The sequence below is a fragment of the Callithrix jacchus genome, chromosome 4 (assembly GCF_049354715.1).
Source record: "Callithrix jacchus isolate 240 chromosome 4, calJac240_pri, whole genome shotgun sequence".
NCBI lineage: Eukaryota > Metazoa > Chordata > Mammalia > Primates > Cebidae > Callithrix > Callithrix jacchus.
The window spans coordinates 130438883-130462046 of NC_133505.1; the positions used below are offsets into that span (position 1 = coordinate 130438883).

At 34.5% G+C, this 23164-nt stretch overlaps 1 protein-coding gene and 1 long non-coding RNA gene across 21 annotated transcripts in view; one reads left to right on the top strand and one right to left on the bottom strand.

Moving 5' to 3' along the window:
• Positions 1-6397, bottom strand: part of LOC128931816 (uncharacterized) — a 32527-nt gene extending 26130 nt beyond the window's left edge. Inside the window, exon 1 of the long non-coding RNA XR_008480817.2 lies at positions 6197-6397. This is a non-coding gene — a long non-coding RNA (uncharacterized LOC128931816). The remainder of the gene's footprint in view (positions 1-6196) is intronic.
• The window catches only part of NKAIN2 (sodium/potassium transporting ATPase interacting 2), a 1060472-nt gene that overhangs the window by 69809 nt on the left and 967499 nt on the right, over positions 1-23164 (top strand). The gene's annotated exons all lie outside the window — the stretch shown is intronic.

Here is a 23164-nt window from a genome sequence, read left to right on the forward strand (position 1 = left end):
ACAATCCTAGTGCCTGCCTCAAAGGAATACTGTGAAAATTAATCATACCATCATATATGTATTAGAGATATATATTAAACACTGAATAAATGTTAGGTATTATACTGTTACTTGGGAATTTAGAGTTTTCCTTTTATATCACTTTATTCAACTCCTTCACCTATTCATTAGAGCCCTGTATGATTCCCTGTTTGACATGGGCAGCTATAGTAGAAAATATTGTACTCTTTCCAGTTAGGCAAATACATGTTAAGGACTTAAGTGTTCAAATATTCAATAAGAGAAAATTGCTCGTGTGTATATATACGTATATGTATGTGTGTGTGTGTATATATATATATACTTATATATACAGGTGTATGTAAATACATATATATAAATTGCTCAAGTGTGTATATATATATGTGTATGTATGTGTGTATATATATATACTTGTTTATACATATCTATACTTGTTTATACATATCTATATAAATAAGTCATTATATATGTATATATATAAACATATATGTACAGATATACATATATGTTTATCTGTACATATATGTTTATATATATAAACAAAAATACTTGTTTATATATATATACATATATAAACAAGTCTTTTATATATATATATACACACACATATATAAACAAGTCTTTTTGATATGATCACCTCTTTACTCCCGTTTCCAAACGTCAGAAGCACATCTTCAGCTCTTTGGCTATCTTTCTTGATATTTGCTCCATATATGTCAGTGGCATGCTTACATTGCTGATTCTTTATTTTTTCAATTTTACATATTACATGTTCATTTCCCACCACAAGAATTGAGGATTTGGCTCTTTTCTGCCGTCAGATATGTCTACTTTCAGTGTTCCCATCTTACCAGTATAATTATGTCATACTTTTTGTTAGATCAGTATTGGTTGATCATGTTGTGATTATAAAGTACTATTCACAGCTGTGCCATATACATTTTTTGGGTCTCTTTGGCTTTGGTTCTTTTTTTGTTAATAATGGTCTTTTTTATTATTGATTTATTTGTTCACCACTTCATTCCTGAAATTCTCCTTTAGAAGTATAAATTTTGCTGAAATATGTTCCAGTCTCAGTGTCCTCTTATTTGCTGCTTCTTGGAGATTTCCTTGTGGGAGCATTTCAACTAGATGTAGTCTGACCTGACTGTTCCCCAGGTCTGCTTCAGAGCAAACCTTCATCACCATCACTTTCTAGAGACCCTCTTTGCCTCATCTTCCCAGTTGAATGCTGTTTCTGATACCCCATATGTTTCTTCTCCTTGCTTTATTCTCTTGTTTTAAGAGTGTACATATCCAAGAGCTTCTGGAGGAAAGGGGCAGGGGATATATATTTGGACACTTTTCACATCTGAATATCTGTTCCACTTACAATTACATAGTTACTGGATATAAACTTCTTATATGGAAGTAATTTCCCCTTAGGATTTAGAAGTTCTGCCTTTTAGCTTCTAATGTTGCTATTCAAATATCTGATGCTATTCTTATTTTTTAAAAATTAAACATTTTCTTTAATTTAAAACATATAAATATTCATTCATTGACTGCTATTTTAACTATAAAGTCAAGATTATTTCTTTGAATATGAATCCCAGATTGAATTTTTTTGTACTCTCACATGAAAAACACCTATAATGTGTCGTCTATGATTTGTTTCCTTTTCTTTAAAGTGGAGTGGATTCTAGATTTTTCATTTATTGATGTGCCCCTTCCAACTTTGACATCCTTTTAAGTTGTTCTTTTTATTCCTCACTGCTTACCTAGTGTTGTGCTATTCTGATAGCATCACCAATAATTATACTTATGTTTATTATTATTAATTTTTTATATATTTTTTGCTTCTATTATTTGTCTTAGGTTGAATTATTCAGAGGTAGAATATGAGGTGAGGATTCAAGTGAAAGCAATTTATTAGGAAGCGTTCCCAAGAAAAACTGCTAGGAAAATGAGAAAGTGGGCCTGGAAAGGAAGAAGTTCACGCATAAGTGTAATATCAAGGATAATGCCCTGAGGAAGTTTTGGAGACAGTGCAGAGCACATCTTAGAATTATTTGGGTCACTAGCAGCAAGCCAGGTTGTTTACACCCTGTGCATTTTAGTCATTGGTTAATGATTGCCCAGGAGGGTGTAAGTTCCCAGACTTTCAGGGGTCTGTGGCAGGGTGGGTTTCAGCAGCTGGAGGTACATCTCTATGGAAAGCCATGAGTGCTGGTGTTGGACTGAAAGCGTAGCAGGTACTGGTATTCATGATGATGGTTAAACATGAGGATATATGAGCAGACTACTGACTGGATTTGCTACATTATTTTATAAGAATTAGCTAATAAGAACTAGAGGTCTTGTGAACCCAGTACAGCTCACACAAAGATGAGATGATAGTCACTAAGAATGCTGAAAGCAAGATTACTTTGGTCTCAATCAGGCACTCATTGCCCTTAAAATCACTTGGCTCCTATTTTTGATTATGGAGGAATAAAACAAACTAAGAGATGTTTGTAAGTGCTGGATATATTATCAAAATTATCTAAAAAGTAAGTGTGATTGATTCTGGAACTCCAGTATTTTTAACTTTTCAGGAAATGAATCCTTATTATAACACCTAAAATTATTACTGGACAATCACATATTCTTGTATCACACATGCTTTTAAGACCACCTTATTAATGTTTTAAAAAAGTTTTTGTTGAGGACTTACCTTGTGCTAGGCACTATTTTTGTTATTGGAGTTAAAACTTTGAGCAGGATAAAGAAGGTCTCTACTCTGATGGAACATAAATTCTAGTGGGATGAGACCATGAATAAATAACGAGTAAACAGAAATATCTGCTAGTGATAAGTACTATAAAGAAAGTGAAATGGAATGAAGTGATATAGATTATGTTGAAGGTGGACCCCTCCAGCACTGAAGAGTTAATGTATAATCCAAGGCAGGAATTATAAGAAAGAGCCAAGTATGGGAAAACCTGAGGAAGAATTACTCCAGGGACAGGGAATCTGGTGCAAAGAGGAGTGACGCTGGTGTGTTAGAAAATCGGAAAGAAGTTAATATATTTGGAATGTCGGAGCAAAAAGAAAAGATGAGATTCAAAGTTATTCAGGGCCAAATAATGAAAATCCTTGTAGGCCATGGGAAAAAATTTTGTGTTTCTTTCACTTTAAGAGTCATGGGAAACCATGAGAATTTAAACAGTGTAGTGACATGATCTTTATATGTTTGAAGGTTTCTCTGAAAGTATGTGTGGAAAATGCAGGCGAGAGTAGAGAAAGGGAAACTTTCTAGGAGGGCATTTCTTTATACTGAGACATCATATTGAAGTCAAAGAGAAATAGGCAGATTCTGAAAATTACTTGGAGGTAGAATTGACAGGTTATATTGATGGAGAATAGATAAGGGACTGAGGAAAGGTAAATGCTCTGATTCCTAGGTTTTTGTCAGGAGAGACTGGTTGGATGGTTGGACCATTTTCTGATCTTTTCTTATGCTTATAATTATCAATTATCAATTGATCAATTATCAAGTACAATTGATTTTAAGCAGCATTCCCTTTCTCTTCATTGTGTCTAGAGATTAACTATAGGTAAATGCACACTGTTCATTCAGACCTTTGTGCTTTGTGACTGATGATTTTTGGCCTTTTCCTGGTTTATTTATTTATTTTTGGTTAAAACAATGTTTTGACATACAGGAGAAGCAAGAAAAAAGTCTGCTAACATTATGCCATCTGCTCCTTTTTAATTTCTTTCAAGGAAATTCTCCAAGGGAATGTCTTTTCTCATTGATGCCCATTTTATTGTCAGAGACCATTACATCCCAGGTTTTCACACCAACCTGTCCTGTGGCCATCAGAACTGGCTCACTGGAGACATCTTTTTCCATCATGGAGAACACTTAGCTGTGCATCCTGCCAGACTTCTAGGAAGGAGATGCTTTTCTTCCCTCTTCTGCTGAATTCAGGCTGAATTCTTAAATTCTGGTTTGTGACACCATTGTATTATATTGTATTTGTAACTCAGTAGATTCATTATCTATTTCTGATTTTAAAAATTGCATAAGAAACATTCCAAATTTTCTGGTTAATTGAAGTCATCTCTTGTCTTTGAGTACTAGACCCTGATCTCAGAAGCATGTCCACCTGTTTACAATCATGACTGGAAAAGGCATGAGTAGGGGGAAATGGATATTGTACACCATTGTTACTGAATGCATTTCAGCAGCCATGTGAATTAGAGTAGCTCTTGATAAAAAGCCTGAAGGAAATTATAATTTTACACTAAGTGAAATAATTCTTTAGAAACAAAAATACCAATACAATTTTAAAATATAATTCACTTCTCTAGAAATATATATTTTTCAGAATATTGGTTCTTATTAAAATGTGATGCAAAAATATGTGAGAAAAGGTTCACAAAAATTGAATTGGCTTATAAAATTTTTTAAAAATCATTTCTTCTGATTATAAAAATATGTCTACTGTAGAAAATTGAAAAAGTAAACAAAGTCATAAAGGAGAAAATAAAAACAACTTGTAATCCCACTGCTAGAAGAAAACTGTGCTCACCATTATTGGATAATTCTTTGATCTTTTCTCTCTATAGATACATATATACATACATTTAGATAAAATATATGAATAATATTTTAAACTATGTAGAGATTTTAATAATATGAGCTCATACTGTTTGTACTATTTCATATCACTTTTCCCTACTATTATAAGTACACTGGAAAATTTAATGACTGCATTATGTTTTATATATCATAGTATATTTGGCCCATTTCCCCATTTGGGGGCATTTAAGTTGTTTCCATTATTTTTAGAAACTCAGATTGTTCTTCCATAATAAATAATATTAAAATGAATAGTTTTATAAATGCATTTTAACAGGTTTTATATTTCCTTTTCATAAATTCCTGAAATAGAGTGATTTGGTTAAAATGTATGAACATGTAAAGTTTCTTTTTATATATTAGCAAATAACTTACTATATGCATAAAAGTATGATATGCCTCATTTATTTTTGCCAACTTGATTTTTTAAAAATGTAATTTCCTTGTTTCATTTTGCCTTACTTTCATTATTGGTAAGGTTAAACATTTACTCATACATTTATTTACCATTCATATTTATTCTATGAGGTGACCATGTGTTTAACACGTTTCTTATTAGTGTTTTTCTTGGAGTATTTATATTTTAATGATTGATTTGTAAGGTAGGCATACCTTTCTCATATTTGTTTTTAAGTATGTTTTCTAATTGGACTTTGCTTAAATTTTTTTCCAAAACATTCTTGATATAGAGAAGTTTTAAGGTTATAAAATTAAACCTATTTGCCATTTTTTTGGTAATTTTATCCCATATTTTAGTGCTTTAAAGCATTGAGCTGTGGAAAATATTTGTCTTCTATAGCTTTACTTAAAATTTTAATCAATATAGAATTCATTTGATTTACGGTTTTGGATATGTTAAAATATAATTTTCTTTATTTTATTTTTATTAAACTTCCCTACCTTCATTTGTTGAATAATTTGATCCTTTGTAAAATTTCCTTTACAAAATTGTTTTTGTTATTATTAGTATTACTATGTGTTAGTGCATACCAAGTTCATATATACCCCAGGAAGTTTCAGTCTCTCAGTTGTGTTATTCTGTCAATTCTTGTATATGACCACATTGTTAAATTGTTTCAATATGTATATATACATACCCAAGTCATTTTTTGATATGTTTAGTCATTTTTTGTTTTAGTCTACCAGACAAAATAGTTCTGAGACCATATATATTTCTTCTCTCACTGGAATTTCATTAGATTATACTGGTAATCTGTGTCTCAGAAGTCTGCCTGCTCATACATATCTGCCACCCCAAAATATACAATATTTTTTCATTCTTTCAAAATTATTTTTATGATTCCCCATAAAATTATTATATTTCATATAATGTATCCCATCATGTTGTGATATATCTATGTCAAATATTTTAGGTTATTTATGATTTTTCAGCTATTTAGACGTTTTCTTGTTTAACTAGCTTTGCATATACATAGCTATATTTAGTAGGGATTTTCCAGAGAACAGAACCAATAGGATATATATATATACACACAGACACACACACACACACACACACACACACACACACACACACACACGATTTGTTATAAAGAATTGGCTCACATGTGTATAGCGGCTGAGAAGTCCCACAATTTGCTCTCTTGCGCAAGCTGGAGACCGAGGAAAGCCAGTGGTGTAGTTTAAAAGCCTAAGAACTGATGAGCTGTTGGTGGGGATTCCAATTCTAGTCTGAAGGCCTGAAAACAAGGAGTGTGGAGGGCAGCAGAAGATTGATATTTTCAGCTCAAGCAGTCAGAGTGAACTGAACCTCTTCTCCGTTTTTATTCTATTCAAGTCCTCAAGCGATTGGATGCTGCCCACCCACGTTAGGGAGGACCATCTGCTTTTCTCAGTTCACTAATTCAAATGCCAATCTTTTCTGGAAAGATTCTCATAGAGATACTCAGAAATAATGTCTAACCTGTGGCCCAGTCTAGTTGGCACATAAAATTAACCATCATAATAGCATAAACATTAATTATTTTAAACTTTTTCCTGTCTTATTAATTTAAATATATAACTTTTTTACTTGTTTTTCAGGCTCAAAAATTACCCCAACATATTGATAATGTTATCTTCTCATTTCTAATACTTTTTTCTGTTTCATGTCTGATACTATTGGCTAAAATTTCTAGAAAGTTATAATAACAACTAGAAATGTGTTTTTGTTTTGGTTCAGAATTTATTAGAAATCTATCTCTTGTTTTTTCTTTTGATATTCTGTGGCCCTAATATTATTTAACATATAAATTATTCTATTTTTATTTTCCCAGGAAGTACATTTAAAATCAAGTATGCATATTAAAATTTATTAAATGCCTTTTTAGTTTCTGTTGAATCTGTCACTTTTTCTTGGACCTGTTACTATGCAACATTTGCTAGGTAGATTTCTGAATGTTAAACCATCCTTGTATTATTGGGATATTCCTTACCTGGTCATAGTAGCTGAAGCTTTTAATGTATTAATGAATTTACAATACTTACATTTTACGGCACATAAATTCATCTGTAACTGGAATTTTAGATGGGTATATGGAATGCTTGGGAAATAGATTTCAAGCCAACTACAGTCCGTCAGTGGTAATAATTCTCAATATGTTGCGAATTACTGCAAAGTTGCAGGATCAGTCCCACATGCTCTAGGTAATGTTGGAATGGGCTAAGTAGACACAGAACGTCCTGTAGATTGAGATCTGTATTTGCATGCTTGTATCTTTCATGTCTGCCTCCTCATGCTCCTGCCCTTGTTCTTTAATGCTATTTTGAGCAAATGTTGATGTTGGGAGTGGAGTTATGCTTCATTAAATTAATTAGTTAAGTTTTTATATACTGTCAAATTTTGTAGCATGGTCTTTAAAACTCTGAGAGGTTTTCAGTAAACTTGTTTTCTGGGGTGATTTTTGAAAGTAACTTTTAATAGTAAGTTTTGATAATTATTTTACTGTATTTGTTTATTCAATTTAGTTAATTTTGGCTTTCAATGATTTGCAATTATCTAGATTTTCTAGAAAAATACATAGTGTTTTCTGAGGTAATTTTCCCCTTATTACGTCAAAATAACTTTCATATATACACTTTTCCATTTCTTACTGAATGAGTCATTTCCTCCCTTTTATTAGGTTCTACTATTCTATTATTATTTTTTAAAGACATCAAACCTTTATTCAGTCAGTTGTCAAGACCTGTCATTGTCAACCTTTTAATTTTGTCTGGACTTCTATTTTTATTGTATTGCCATTGATTTCTTCAGGTTTGCTTTTATTTGTTTTTGTTTTTTGTTTTTTTGGTTTACATTACCAGAACCTTTAAAAACCCTTTTCTTTCAGGCTAGACACCATGTTGTGTTCAGGGTAATTTTTCAAACTCCAGATATGATAATATATTCATTATTTTAAATTTTGAATCAGTCTTTCTCTTCGGGATAAACTTCAAGTCCTGTAATATGGTTCCAACCACTACTTATGCTCTGAATGCTGCCTGTCTTTGAACTGTTTCCTTCCTTCCTGTACTCTATGGTTTGGCATTGCTGGACCTGTAATGCCCATCTCTCCCCTGCCTCTCCTTTGTTCTCCCTTCCTACCTCCCCCTCCTCCCTGCACCACTCATAGCCTTGCCTACCTGGTGGTAAACTACTACTCAGAAGTTCACTCAAAAATGACTTTTGCATGTTTGGTTTTCTTGTCCTCGCTCTCAGAAATAGTACTTTTTCCTACGTTCTTCACTCTGCTTTTTTTTCTATTACAACAATGAAAATGAGTGGCTTTTTATTTTTTTCAGAAGATTGTTTTCTTAAAAAACCTTTTAACCTCTAAGGCTTAGAAAAGAAATAGTATATACTATGACTTGCAAATAATTTTATTGAGAGTTCTCATGATTGTATTCCTTTTCTATGCATTGCCATGTTCCTGGGAGCTGAGTCAAACTGTTGGGGCTAGAAAGTCATCACAGCTATGCCCTCAGTTCAAGATCAAATGGAACTCAATATAAATAATCCAAATGCTTTTTGTGAATATGCCTCATGTCTGCTGCTCAGATGTGTCTATTTATGTAGTATGGTTATCTTGTCTCAAATAGGTAAATCTAAAAGATATATTGATCCGTAATGCAGAATTTCATATTCCGTCCTGTATGTTCTGGCCCATCCCCTTTTGTATTGGGGTGAAGGCTAAGTTGCTATACCAAAGAAACACATCTGAAATACAGTGGCTTTTAAGAACATATCAATTCTCACTGCCCATGTAATAATCTTGAAATTAGTGCTTCTGGTCCTTGACACAGCTATGCTCCTGGTGGTCATTCAGGAGCTCAGATTCTTTCTACCTTGTCTTTCCACTGTCACCTAATGACATGTTCGAAATAGGACACAAGCACCTCAGTGTTCTAGCCAATGGAAAGGGGGAGCATCTGTTTTGAGAGCCCCCAGCTAAATTAGGGTTTCAGTACCAGAACAACTGTCAACCCTGCCTTCAAGGGAAATAATGGGGTGCTGGACATACGTGGATGTTTCTGGTGTGTCTTTCACAGGATGCTTCTCTCACACGGTGGACAGCCTGATGCCCCTTTGTCCCACTTGTGACCAGGGGATCCCTTACGCAGACAACGTGTTAATACTGGCAGACACCCTTATGACTCTTGTCTGACCTGTGTTCAGTTTATGCTTGCCTGACATTTCTCTGGTGCTGGGAGTCGGACCTCATGTTTTCCCTGTTGTCTTGGAGAAAGCCCGGGTTGGGGCAACCCCTGGTTCTTCAAATGGAAGGAGAAAATTCCATATACTACTACAGTAGCAAAGAAGTTCAAAGACTTTTACTTAGAGATCCTGGGCAAGAAGGGAACAATGACTTTTGTAGAGTTGGGCAGAGTCAGTCAGGGGCAGAAGAGCATGAGGCATCTTGTAGTATATGTAAGGGACAAGAGCATGGGTCATTAAATTATCACTATGTAAAGGATAAAGCAGGAAAGCAGGGAGCCCAGTTTGTTAGGCAAGAGAGAAGTTATCTCTGTCCACTGGCTTGTGCCATTTGGGTGTGGCCTAAAACTGGAAATATGCCAGCAGCAATATCTTGCTGCTGATATAAGAAAGTTAAACTTCAGGCTGGGTGCAGTGGCTTGCATCTGTAACCTCAGCACTTTGGGAGGCCAAGTTGGGCAGATCACGAGGTCAGGAATTCAAGACCAACCTGACCAACATGGTGAAACCCAGTCTGTAATAAAAATACGAAATTAGCCAGGCGAGGTGGCAGGCACCTTTAATCCCAGCTACTCGGGAGGCTGATGCAGGAGATGGGAGGCAGTTGTTGCAGTGAGCCAAGATTGCACCATGGCACTCCAGCCTGGGCGACAGAGTGAGACTCTGTCTCAAAAAACAGTAAGTAAACAAAAGAAAGAAAGTTAAAATTCCATTCAAAATGAATGTCAAGGTTACATAAAATTATAAGAATTCACTACAGAATCCTAGGCCCAGAAATGGCGCATGTCACTCCTGCTTGAATTCATTTCAGGAGACCTTAGTTACACAGAAATACCTGCACAGGAGGCTTCAAAATATAGCTTGGCAGCTGTAGCACCATGACTGGTGAAGGAGTATGGATGATCCGCTAGCCACTGCCATCACACATCTCTATTCCAAGAACTGCATATTTGGCAAGAATAATTTGGGCCTTAATGTATTAAAAGGAACTCTAAAAAGATGGAAGCACAGAATGTATCATTGCCTTTATTTTAAAACTACCAGTTAGTTAGAACTTGTCAGAATAAAAACATTGCTTATTTAATGTATCTCAATATGCTTTGGTTGAATCACTTGAGTATAGTCAAAGGTTGAAGTACTGGTTTTCAGACCATATAACCATAAAAAATAAAGGTGTTTACTTTTAAATTTTTCATCTTCAATTACTCTGCAACTGTAAAAAGCTATCTTTGATAGAGTGGCAAATATTTCTCTAAAAGCAACTATTTCAGAGAGATTCTTTAGTCAGTTTTAGTGTGAATGAAGAGAATTACCAGATATAATTCTGTCGATTTTCATCACAGTTATATTAAAGGGTGGGCAAGGCTGTGAGCAAGAAAAAAATCTTAACAGGAACCACGAATCATGTACTGAGTTAGGTGTGTGGCTAGGGATTTTATTCTTTTTTTTTTTTTTGTGAAGCTGAGTTTTGCTCTGTCTCCCAGGCTGGAGTGTGCAGTAGCACAATGTTGGCTGACTGCAACTGCTACCTCCCCGGTTGAAGTGATTCTTTTGCCTCAGCCTCCCCAGTAGCTAGGATTATACGCAGCCACCACCACTCCCAGCTATTTTTTGTATTTTTAGTAGAGATGGGATTACACCATGTTGGCCAGGCTGGTCTTTAACCCATGACCATAGGTGATCCTCCTGCCTCTGCCTCCCAAAGTGCTGGGATTACAAATGTGAACCACCGCACCCAGCCACTAGGGATTTTATTCTACAGAATGAGTCAGAAAAATAGAAACAAGTTTGTAAATAGCAAGAATGGTTTCATCTCTTCTGACTGAATGAGACCCAAGTAGGGCAGAAGGACGAGCAATACAATATGTTAAATGAAATGAGGCAGTTTACAGTGAAAACTGATGGAGTGTATCTAGTGTCATAATTTGGATTGCTCAGTAAGGAACTAGTTTGGTGTCACCTCTGTAAAGATATATTAGCCAATGGATTGCATGGAAAATGCATTATCTTCTTTTCTTAAGAAATTGTTTTCAGAGTTGGTTTTGTGTTTATTCCCATTTTAAAATGTTTTCTATTTGTGGATTTCATATATGATGATTTACAATAGTAATGAAAAAGATGGGAGGTCAAAGCATGAAATCATGTTAGTATAGCTCTCTGATGACTAATATGACAGAAACGTGAGACTGATGTTTCATTCAGAAAACACTATCATGACATATCTATAAAACAAAGTCATAAATATGTTAGATTGTGTATGGATCTTCTGTCATACAAAAATCTTAAAATCTGGATTAGCTTGTATGTGATTAATTATATTTGAACTCACATAATTCATAGACTAAAAATCTATGAATATTTTTGAGAAATTAAAGAGATTGTTAAAATTTTTCATGTTACCAACATTCATAATCAGTAATTTCCACTGTCAGGACCAATCTCCTTATATTTCTCAAAGTCCTGTTTTAAACTTTTGCACAGCAAAATATATCAAATATATATTTACAATAAAATTACATGTATATGTAGTCATAAATTGGGTAAACCCAGGTACAAGGCATTCAGGGACTTTGGCTATTAATTAAAAAAAAAATACTGCTTTGGATATGAGCCTGAAAAAGAGGGCACGAGTCCCTCTAGATATCATTTTTAAAAAATCTTAATGAGATCAACTTACCACAAATGTCCTTTTAAATCACTCTAAAATAGGGACATATATTTCATTTTGATTTTCAATGATGGTTTATAAATATTTATATAAAATTAATAGCAGGAAGTAATCTGCAGGTCCTGTTAATGAACTTGAATGCAAAATACTGTGTATATTACAGTTAATTGACTTTAATAAGACTGTCATACATTATTTAAATAGAATTTATATTTTATTTCATATATGTATATGTTTGGAGGACATTTTTAATAACTTATTTTTGAGTGAACAAAAGTGCAAAAATGTTTCTTTCAATAAAATGTTGCCAGGTTTCTACTGTATCACTGCTGTCATTCTGTAAAGATTGGATAACTGGAATTTTACAGCACAAATTTGTAGTCTATTAATTATGATGATTTATTTAATTTTCAATAAGAGCATCCCAGAACCTTGTAAAAGTTGAAATGAAAAGACCAATTGTTTAAGCAGAACAAAAACAAAACAAAACAGAATATGTAGATGTAGTTGGATTCCACATAACTTTCTCATCATATTCGGTAAATTCACAGAACACCACAATCAGCCAGAAACTAGGCTGGTGAAATGTCGAGTCTTCTTGTTTGGTCTGGGGTGTATGGGTGTATGTGTGTGTGTGTGTATTATACACACTCTGATATAGTTTGTGTCCCTGCCCAAATCTCATGTCAAACTGTAATCCCAGTGTTGCAAGAGGGGCTTGGTGGGAGGTGGTTAGATTATGGAGTCCATTTCCCCTTTGCTGTTCTCCTAATTGTGAGTGAGTTCTTTTGAAGTCTTTTAGTTTAAAAGTATGTGGCATTTCTCTCTTTTCTCTTTCTTTCTGCTGCCCAGCCATGTAAGATGTGCCTGTTTCCCTTTCAGCTTCTGCTGTGATTGTAGGTTCCTGAGGACTCCCAAGACATGCTTTCTATAAGCCCCCAGATCCCTGAGCCAATTAAAACTCTTTTCTTTAAAAATTACCTAGTCTCAGGTATTACTGTTTTTTAAATTATTATTATTATTTTTAAACGTTATTTTAAGTTCAGGGGTAGAAGTGTAGGTTTGTTACATAGATAAACTTGTGTCATGGGGATTTGTTGTACATATTATTTCATCACACAGGTATTAAGCCTTTTACCTATTATGTGTTTTTCCTGATCCTCTCCCTCCTCCCACCCTCCATCCTCTGAAAGGCCCCAGTGTGTATGTGTTCTCTTCATTTAGCTCCCACTTATAAGTGAGAATATACGGTACTTGATTTTCTGTTCCTGTTGCTATGAATAATGGCCTCCAGCTCCATCCAGTCTTTGCAAAGGACATCCTCATTCATTGTTGTAGCTGCATAGTATTCCATGGTGCATATGTACCCCATTTTCTTTACTATCTACTGAAATAGATAATAGTGGAAAGATTTTCCTAAGCTGTCTCTTTCTTGCGTGCACGTGTGTGTGAGTGTTTCTTGAAGTAATCCCTTATACTTTTAATTATCCCTAACACCATTGGTTAATTCAATTAATCTTCTAATAATTTGGCTTAAGAGAAAATTAGCAATGATAAGATAGTGACAAAAATTGGTTGTGATTCCTACAATTTTGTATTTCTGATAATTTGTTTCGATACCTTTTAGGTTAACAGTTTACATACACACAGTAAAATATTTCATTACAGGCATTACAAACACTGCATGTCCACTGGTCATGATATTTGATAAGACTTCATTCAACACGCTGATGACCAAGTCTGTGACAAACTGAAAATGGTACTCTATTGTACATTAGATTACTATTTCAGCTGTGCAACAATGTCTTCATTTACCTTGATCATTTCAGTCATTTTAACAGTGTATATATTGGTAGTTAATTGACTGTAGTAAATATAGCTCATTCTGTTGATTATCACTGTTCTATATGCCTATTAGAAGTCTCATTATCTCAGGTACACTTTTAGGAGGCAGTTTTCACCTACTAAATTCACAAGGTTTGGTCCAGTTTTAAATGACAAAGGAAGTAATAATGTACTCACAAATAAAACTTGTAAAATGCTTTATTTGATTTTGGGCCTTTTAATATATTTAATCATATAGCAATGCATTAACATTTTTTTGTATGCATATTTATCCCCAAGTCCTGTATTCTGGATGCCTTTGCCTTCTTTCTGAACAATGTCAAATGGTTCCAGTGTGATTTCACTTTTTAATTAGGCTGCAAGGACAGTTGGCCCCTGATAGGATTACCGGATGGCTTTGTATAAAATCTGCTTCTGATTAACAGCTACAAGACATTGGCATCCTACAGTTTTGATCTTTATCTCTTATCAGTTATTCTGTTAGTTCTCTACAACAACTATATTACAGTCATTTCTGATGCATTGGTATTGAAAAAGGAAGAAAGGTGTTGAGGTAGGAATTCTTGTCATTGATCAGATTTTGCATGTTTTTGTTTCCTGAGAAAGTTTTATATTGGAAATAGTTAATATTTAGCTTGAAAATATTTCAGCATAAATAATTAATGTGATAGGCACATGATCTTGGATAATGGAGTTTTAAGAGCAGTTGGGAATGACTCTAAATTTTAAATTTGAGACAAATGTGTGTTTTGTGATGCAAGAACAGCTACCAGTCTAAGGAAGTACAAGAAAGAGATTTTTGAGCTATATAATGTTATCCACATATTGATTTTCTAGACTAAAGTAGCCAGCCAATCAGAAGTCATCTTTAGTTCACCATTGCCTCTTATTTAGTATGAATTTTCCATTTTGCACATGCATATAAGAAATACAATTAAAAATGGTACATTAGGAAAGGTAAAGAACTTTACTTGACTCTTTCTTTACATTGCCTTAGTGACAGTAGCCAATTAGGAATGAAAAATCCAGGTGAGATAGAGCAGTGATAAAAAACAACAATAAGAGTTCCCCCAACAAGAAAAATGCATTTTAAAAAAAGGCGGTATGTATGGTTAATAAACAGATGAAAAACTTAAAATTCACTCTTATTAAAAGACAGGCAGATTAAATTATTTTTACCTGTCAAATTAGCCAGGACAAAAGCATGCACTTTAGCACTGATGAGAAGCATATAGGTCTGCTGGTGAAAGTAAATGTACACACAACATTTTGACTTGATAGTTTGGCAGCATTTGCTAAAAATATTTAATGTTTTCATACTTTTTGATAAAGCTTTTTATCTTAGAAAACTTCTGTAAATCAAATGTTGAAATACACATGATAATTTCTTTATAAGTATATATTCATAGAGTGTTATTTCCACATTATGGCATATTTTGTAGGCATTAAAATGAGATTATGAAGAATATTAAAGAAGTACACCGAGTACATAGTGTTAAATAAACAAGGACATGAAATATATATACCTTGGTATCTAAGTCCTGTAAAAATATATGTTTACATAGGAAAAAATTTAGAAGGAAAATGCAGATTGCTATCAAGCCTGTGTTTTCCTCTGGAACTATGAATTTCCTACAAGAATGTTAATTATAGTGAACTAATGAAAATTGCTGATTAAACAAAGACGTGAAAACTAAACTCTAGCCAATATATGACTACTCTTCTATGTAGAACGTGTTAACTGGAAAGGGGAAGCATATAAAGTTAATTTTTGATGGAACCGTTCACAAAAGTAGAAAATTAGTTTAATAAAAAGAAAAATCAATCAGTTGGTCAGTTCTTTCAGAACAGTATAACATTTTTTCAGTTGCCCCAACTACAATTATTCCTCAGTTGACTGTATTGACGAGCTGCTTTGCAGTTGTTTAGATGTGTTTTTGGAGAAAAAAATATTGTCAAAAAATACTTAGTCAGTGAAACTTAATAACATGGCACAGTGGGAGATCATTAAAATGAATCCTCTTGCTTGGCTGAGGCAATGTATTGGAATGCAGATCTTATTGATTTACTGCAAATATCTGTATGAGCCCATATATTAAAATCTATGTATTATAGGAGTGAGAATGCAAATTTGTTTGATAGAGTTTTGATGAACAACCAAGCTGATGACTACTTTGTAGTTAGTGGGTCATCTTTAGATTTCTCTCAAGCATTCATTACACAGAAATTCATTAACTAATGACTTTAACTATTTTATGTCCCTAGTGGGCACTTAGAAGGAGAATTGGCAGTTCAGTACTTTGCCTTGAAGCTGCTTGTAATGATGAGTCTGTATTTGTGACATGTACTGGAAATAGATTATCCACTCAGATATGACATGCTATTTGTTCTTCATGGTTAAGAGGCTTACATTTTCCAGATTTCACTTTATTGTGTTACTTACTCATATAGTTTCTTTACAGTAACACTGTTTTAGCACACTTATCTTTACATAGCGTAGCCATTTTCAACAATAAAATTAGATGGAAAAATCAGGGATAATGGTGAGAAGCTGTATCAATTAAAGGGTGTTAAATCTAAAGCAGGTTGTGCTGTGTCCTTTTCTATGTACCTTCATTTCTTACACACCCACTTTTTTGTTACCCTGTTGCTCATGCTCTCAACCACTGTAAATACACTGAAGGTCAAAAGCTCTAAATTGTAGAATTTTAGAGGAAGATGAGATCTTACTAAAGATCTTCCATTTTCCTAATGAGACATCAGAAGTCCAGAAAATTTATGGAAATTGCCTAAGGTCAATTGTAGTTAGTGACAAAATTAGAATTAGACTTTTGTTCTGTTGCCCTATGATCTATCATTTCCTTCTGCTTTGAGAGGCTGCAGAGGAATTCTTTTAGTAACATGGTGATTAAGACCATGGACTGGGGAGCCACACTTTCTTGGTTCACATTCTGGTCCTATTCCTTACTAGCTGTATGACTTTGGGCAATTTACTTAACCTTGCGCTTCATCAGTTTGTTTGTACAATGATGATGAGAATACTACTTATATTGGTAATTGTGAAGATTAAATGACCTAATATTTGTAAAGTGTATAAAATAGTGCCTGGTATGAAGTGAATGCTCTAGAAATGATTATAAATATAAACATCTAGAGGAAAAACAATCTAGACAAAGAGGACATGTTATCCCTTATGTATAGAATGTTACTTTTAATATTGCAGCCAAAGTGTACTTTAATAACTAATAACTAATATATAATAACTAATAACTAATAAAGGAAGCATAGGTGCCACATCACATGAGTTCTAAAGATTAATGGAAGTCATATGTGATATCTTTGCTTAATATTTTCAGCTCTTAGATTTTCAAACACATCCTTCACTTTTCTGTTCCTTAGAATACTTTTTAATTGGGCCTTTTTTGAATTGATGATTTTAAAAATGCACTTTTAGATAACAAAGATAACATTTTAAGTTTTAGAAAATGTACAAAGGAACCATAAAAGAGAAAATACCGATCTATGTCTAAAACTTAGTAATGCTTAAGTTTTGTTTCTTATAAATCAGCCTCTGTTAATATTGTATTTTTGGTCTTTTGTCTTTCCCCACAATAATCCCCACAATATTATTATGCCATGAACAATATCAAATCACTATTAAAATTCCTATAGAATATCATAAATTTATTTAATAATATATTCCTTTGTTTGAATTTTTTTAAAAAGCAACTGATCTTTGTTTTCTTTGGTTTAATACAATATTTCTACCTAGTCATAGGTCAAATGATCCCTATATGTTTATTCCTTTCAAATGACCTCCATTTGCAGAGAATATTTTAGGGGTAAGTTTTAACTATTTCTCCTAGGGACTGTCCATACTTGAGAAAAATAGCCTGAGGCTTAACATTTTCTGTGTATGTTTGAAATGGCAACTGCACAGTCATGCAGGCTTCATTCTTGAGCTATTTTCAGCTCTGGCTGCTTTTAAAACCAAGAGGAGAGTGAAGCAGCAGCTATAGCAGGGCGAGCTGTATCATGCACTTTCAAGTGTAGACCTGGCCTTAAAGAACAATCTACTGAATGGCATTGAAAGGATAAGACCCAGAAGAGATATTATTTTCTCTATTTTAATGCTTTCTGAGTGCCTTGAAAGTGATGCTTGACCTGTGTATCATAAATCCAAACCAGAACATTTTAGAAGAGTCATTTATATCTAAGCTTTTTGTGCTTCCATTGCAGCCCATGATAGCGCATTTCATCATATTATTAGTTAGACTAAGTGCTTCCTAGGGGGCATTGTGACTTGACATATGTGGAGCTGGTTGATCTGAATGGCATATTCTAAGTGAGATGTCCTGCTTAAGTCACTGAGAATGGTTACAAGGAGGCCATTATAATTTTGCCCTTTTCTATCTGAAATGACCTGAAATGACAACTAGGTTCATTCTGCTGACAGTGAACCTCTTGCTCTGCCAAAACTTAGGTTTCTTAGAGAAAAGAAAGGAAGAATCGATTGTGCAACTCATTTGCTACTGGTGACATGACAGGCTGACTCCATGTGAATACATGATTCAGAGAATGCAAGGTAACAGAAGAAAACAAGCATTTTGGGCCAGTGGGGAAATAGTATCACCCTACATTTTAAATGAATGTCCAACTTACCTCGTATAAAAGACACTCAAAGAAAAGCTTTATTTCAGGCTTTTCATTGAAGTAATAGTTCACAAAGGAGAACATGGTTAAATAAAGCTCTGATTGAGTCACTGAGTTTTGAGTAAGTTTATATCTACTCAAGAAATTTGGGATGTATCAGAAGTTAGGGAGCATAAAATCCATACCTTCTCACTTCTATGTTTTCACCTGTTTTAAAAGAGTTTCTGTTTCTTCCTCGAATTCAGAAATAAACTCAGGACATTGAATCAGCAGTATAATATTTTAATTTTCTCTTAATTTTGGGTTTGATTTTTAACTTTTTACTCATTTGTAAACCATAAAGATGATTACAGAGGATGAATTAGGATCCTTTTGTCATTTCATGCTGGCTTAAAAAATAGAGCAGTTTATTACCTCATGTAAAAAAGACATCCATCGGTGGAGTAGACTTGGTAGTTGGATGATTTTGTGTTCATTATATCATCAAAGATTCTGATTTTTTCCCATTTTTCTTCCCTGTCATCTTTAGAGTTTCAGTCTTGTCCTCAGGTTCCTTCCTCTTTTTAGTTATAAGAAGGCTTCAGCAAAAAACTAGGACAGCATGTTCTCTACTTATAGTAGGGGAGGTTGAAGTGGAAGGGAAAAAGGACATCTTTTAAGTCCTTAAACACCTTTCCTTTTGTCTGATTGACTCCATCCTCGACGAAAATCATTAATAGGAAATACTATGGGCTAGTTCACTGACTAAGTAGCATCACCACCTAGAGCTGGGAATGCAATTGATAACAAAATGAAATGTAGTTCTTTAGAAAAAAGGAAAGAAGAAATGCATGTTGGGTAACAGCCTTCAGTGTTTATTTCAATCCAAGGCCTTATATAAAAAACAGTACAAATCATTTTGTAGCCATTAGGATGGCTGTTATTCAAAACAAAACAAAACCACAAACAAACCCAGAAAGTATCAAGTGTGGGCTAGCCTGGGGAGAAACTGGAACACTCATGCATTGCTAATGGGAATATGAAAGGGACAGTTACTATGGAAAACAGTTTGGCAGTTTCTCAAACAGTTAAACAGAATTACCATGTGGTCCAGCAATTTCCCTTCTAGATATATACTTACAAGGATTTCAGTCCCCCTGAAAACAGGGACTCAAACAAAAACCTGTATACCAATGTTCACAGCAGCTAAAATTGCTGGTCACAATAGTTAAAATTTGGGAACAGCCCCAGTGGCGTCAACAGATGATGGATGGACAAACAAAATGTGGTATATGTATACAATGGGATGCCATTTAATCCTAAAAGGAATGAAATTTTCTTACATGCTACAACATGGCTGAACCTTGAAAACATTTGCCAAGTAAAAAAATTCAGACACAAAAAGACAAATGTATGATTTCACTTTATAGAGTCACCAGAATAGGCAAATTAATAGGACAGAAAATAGAATGAGGTTACCAAGACTGGGGGGTGGGGTAAATTGAGAATTGTTTCATGAGTACAGAGTTTCTGCTGGAGATCATGAAAAAGTTCCAGAAATATTGGGGATGGTGATACAACACCGTGAATGTACTTATTGCTATTAAAGCATAAACATATACATGGTTAAAATGTTATATCTTATGTATATTTTACTGTACACAAAAAGCAATGTAGAGCCAACTGGAGATCATGTATTGGTAACATCAAGAGCTTGGAAGTGAGATACAAGAATCAAGAAATTAGTGTCTTCACTCTTTTTTTTCTTACTCCTGCATACCAAGGTAAAGTGGAAGTGAATTTGGAGTGTGGGTTAAATGTTGTTTAGCAATATTTAGTGCTAACTTCCCAAGACCAGTACGCAAACACTGGTGTTTGTTTCGTACAGGAAACTTGGTCTTTTTAGCTGTGTAAAGTTCTGTTAAACCAACTAGCTGCAGCCAGTCTTTAAAAACAAAAAGTAACCACAATTATAAGCTTCAGTAATACACAGAGGGCAAAATGAGCTGCATCATTCTATGTGTTTCTAGTATTAGTATTTATTCTCAGATTTTCTAGTCAACAAACCAGTAAGTTAGAGGTTGGAGTAAAATGCCAAATTTTGACTTCTTGCTTTAGTTTTTGTGAAAGAAATGAAGAATAGACTAAAATAGAGATGAAAATAGCCTTATTATTGGTTGTCAAACACTAACTCCACGAAGCAGGGCTCTGATAAACTACATCAAAGAGTGAGACTCATAATCTAAAACTCACTTATGCTTTTACCTCCTTTGAAGCAAATGTATGGATGAGGTCAGTTTTTCAGGACAAATTTAATCAACTTTGCCCATCCAGTCTCAGAGAACCTGGAAGAGAGACAAAATGGTGCTTTGTTATTTTCTCAGAGAAAGAGAGAATGGGGAGGTCCTCCCCAGGTGTGCGTAAAAATAAAAGAAAGTGAGAATCCATTACACCTGAACACAGGCAGGCAAGCAACATTACATACTTGGTCCCAGCCACACATGAGCAATGCCCCTTTAACATATGAATCTGGATCACCTACTAGAAAAATGTGACTCAATGACTGTATTAGTCCATTTTCATGCTTCTATGAAGAAATACACAAGACTGGGCAATTTGTAAAGAAAAGAGGTTTAATTGACCCAGTTCTGCATGGCCGGGAGGCCTCAGGAAACTTACAATTCTGGTGGAAGGTGCCTCTTCACAGGGCTGCAGGAGAGAGAATGAGTGCAAGCAGGGGAAATGTCAGATGTCTATAAAAACATCAGATCTCATGAGACTCACGCACTATCATGAGAACAGCATGGGGAAAACCACACCCATTATTCAATGATGCTCATGTGGTCCCATCTTTGACACATGGGGGTTATTACAATTCAAGATGAGATTTGGGTAGGAACACAGAACCAAAAACTATCAATGACTATCAGGTTTTCTGCAATTAGATTAGCTGTTCCTTTTTTCTTGGGGAGGAAGGAACATACTCTTTTTTTTATACTTATGGAGTGGGGATGGAAACAAATGTAGATTTTCATCTAACAGTTAAATTTGTACTTTGTGAGAAGGGGTCAAACAGACTGGCATGCACAGTTGCTAGTAAGTCTGGCTAATGGGCCTCTCCACCCCGATCTGTATTTTTGTTTAGCACTGTCCTAAGGGTGAGAGGGTTCCAGATGCCATTTACCTCAAATTTCTTGCCTTGATATTCATTGAGCTAAATCATCTAGTTTTTTTTTTCTGAAATAAAGTTGGGCAATAATCAGAAGGCAAAATAAACTGAAATTCTGTGATGCTAAATAGAAAATAACTCAATGAATTTTAAACCTTTCTGTTGGATATAGGACATTTGTGCATCTGTTTTCAAATAGTTGGCATATAAAATTTCCTAACTCTTATTGCTCTTTCACTGAAGCCCATTGATATAGGACAAGAACTCTTCACGAACTTCTCTCAGTTCATACTTCTTTTTTCTTATATTGAAAACTCAAAGAAATGTAAGATATTATAGAATATATAGAAATGTAAAATGTAAAATATATATATATTTAGACAAGGTTTCACCCTGTCACCTAGGTTGGAGTACAGTGATGTGATCATAGTTCATTGTAGCCTTGAACTGCTGGACTCCAATTATCCTCTTGCCTCAGCTTCCCAAGTAGCTAGGACTGCAGGTTCTTACCACTGTGCCTGGCTAATTAAAAAAATAACTTTTGTAGAGATGGGGTCTTGCTGTGTTGTCCAGGCTGGTCTAGAACTTATGGCCTCAAGCAATCCTCCATCCTCACCCTCCTATAGTGGTGGGATTACAGTCATGAGCCACCACACCTAGCCTAATACAGCATTTTAAAGCTCTAGAAGATAACAACTCTCTGGTCTTGTGGATCCACTCATTTTAAAGGATTAGGCAATTGAGACAATTGATACCTGCAGCTTGTAAGTGACCTGTCCAGTGTCCTGTGTCTGTATTGTGATAGGGCAAAGCTCAGGGCTCCGTTATTTGTCCCTTTTAATTAGAATTCATTTAAATATTCAAATAAAAGGCAGCCATGAAACCTTAAACATACAAATCTATAATGTGATAAGATCATACCCAACCCTTGGCTCTCATACCCATATGATTCCTGTAAGAGTTCTGGCAGGAATTATTCCAGAGGGAGGAGAACTATTTGCCCAGGGCCTCAGTTCACAGAAGGCCCAGTATCTTAAATTTAGACATTTGACCTTCTCTCTATAGGAGTTTCCTTAGTCCTAGGGATTAACTGATGGATTTAGAGAAGATTTAGAGAAGAATTTAGGTTCATTTACCCTAAATTTTTTTTTTTTTTTGAGATGGAGTTTCACTCTTGTTACCCAGGCTGGAGTGCAATGGCATGATCTCGGCTCACTGCAACCTCTGCCTCTTGGGTTCAGGCAATTCTCCTGCCTCAGCCTCCTGAGTAGCTGGGATTATAGGCACGCACCACCATGCCCAGCTAATATTTTGTATTTTTTTTAGTAGAGACAGGGTTTCACCATGTTGACCAGGATGGTCTTCCCTAAAATTTTAAACTCAAATTTCTTCAAAATTTTATAATTTTGTTTGGGTACTACAAGTGTATGTCCTGTTGTTTTTAAATTAAGTGTTAATATGTTTAAATGTAGACATAGAACACTTATTTGTATTTTAAACCTCTGTTTGGCATTTTTCAGTTTTTTA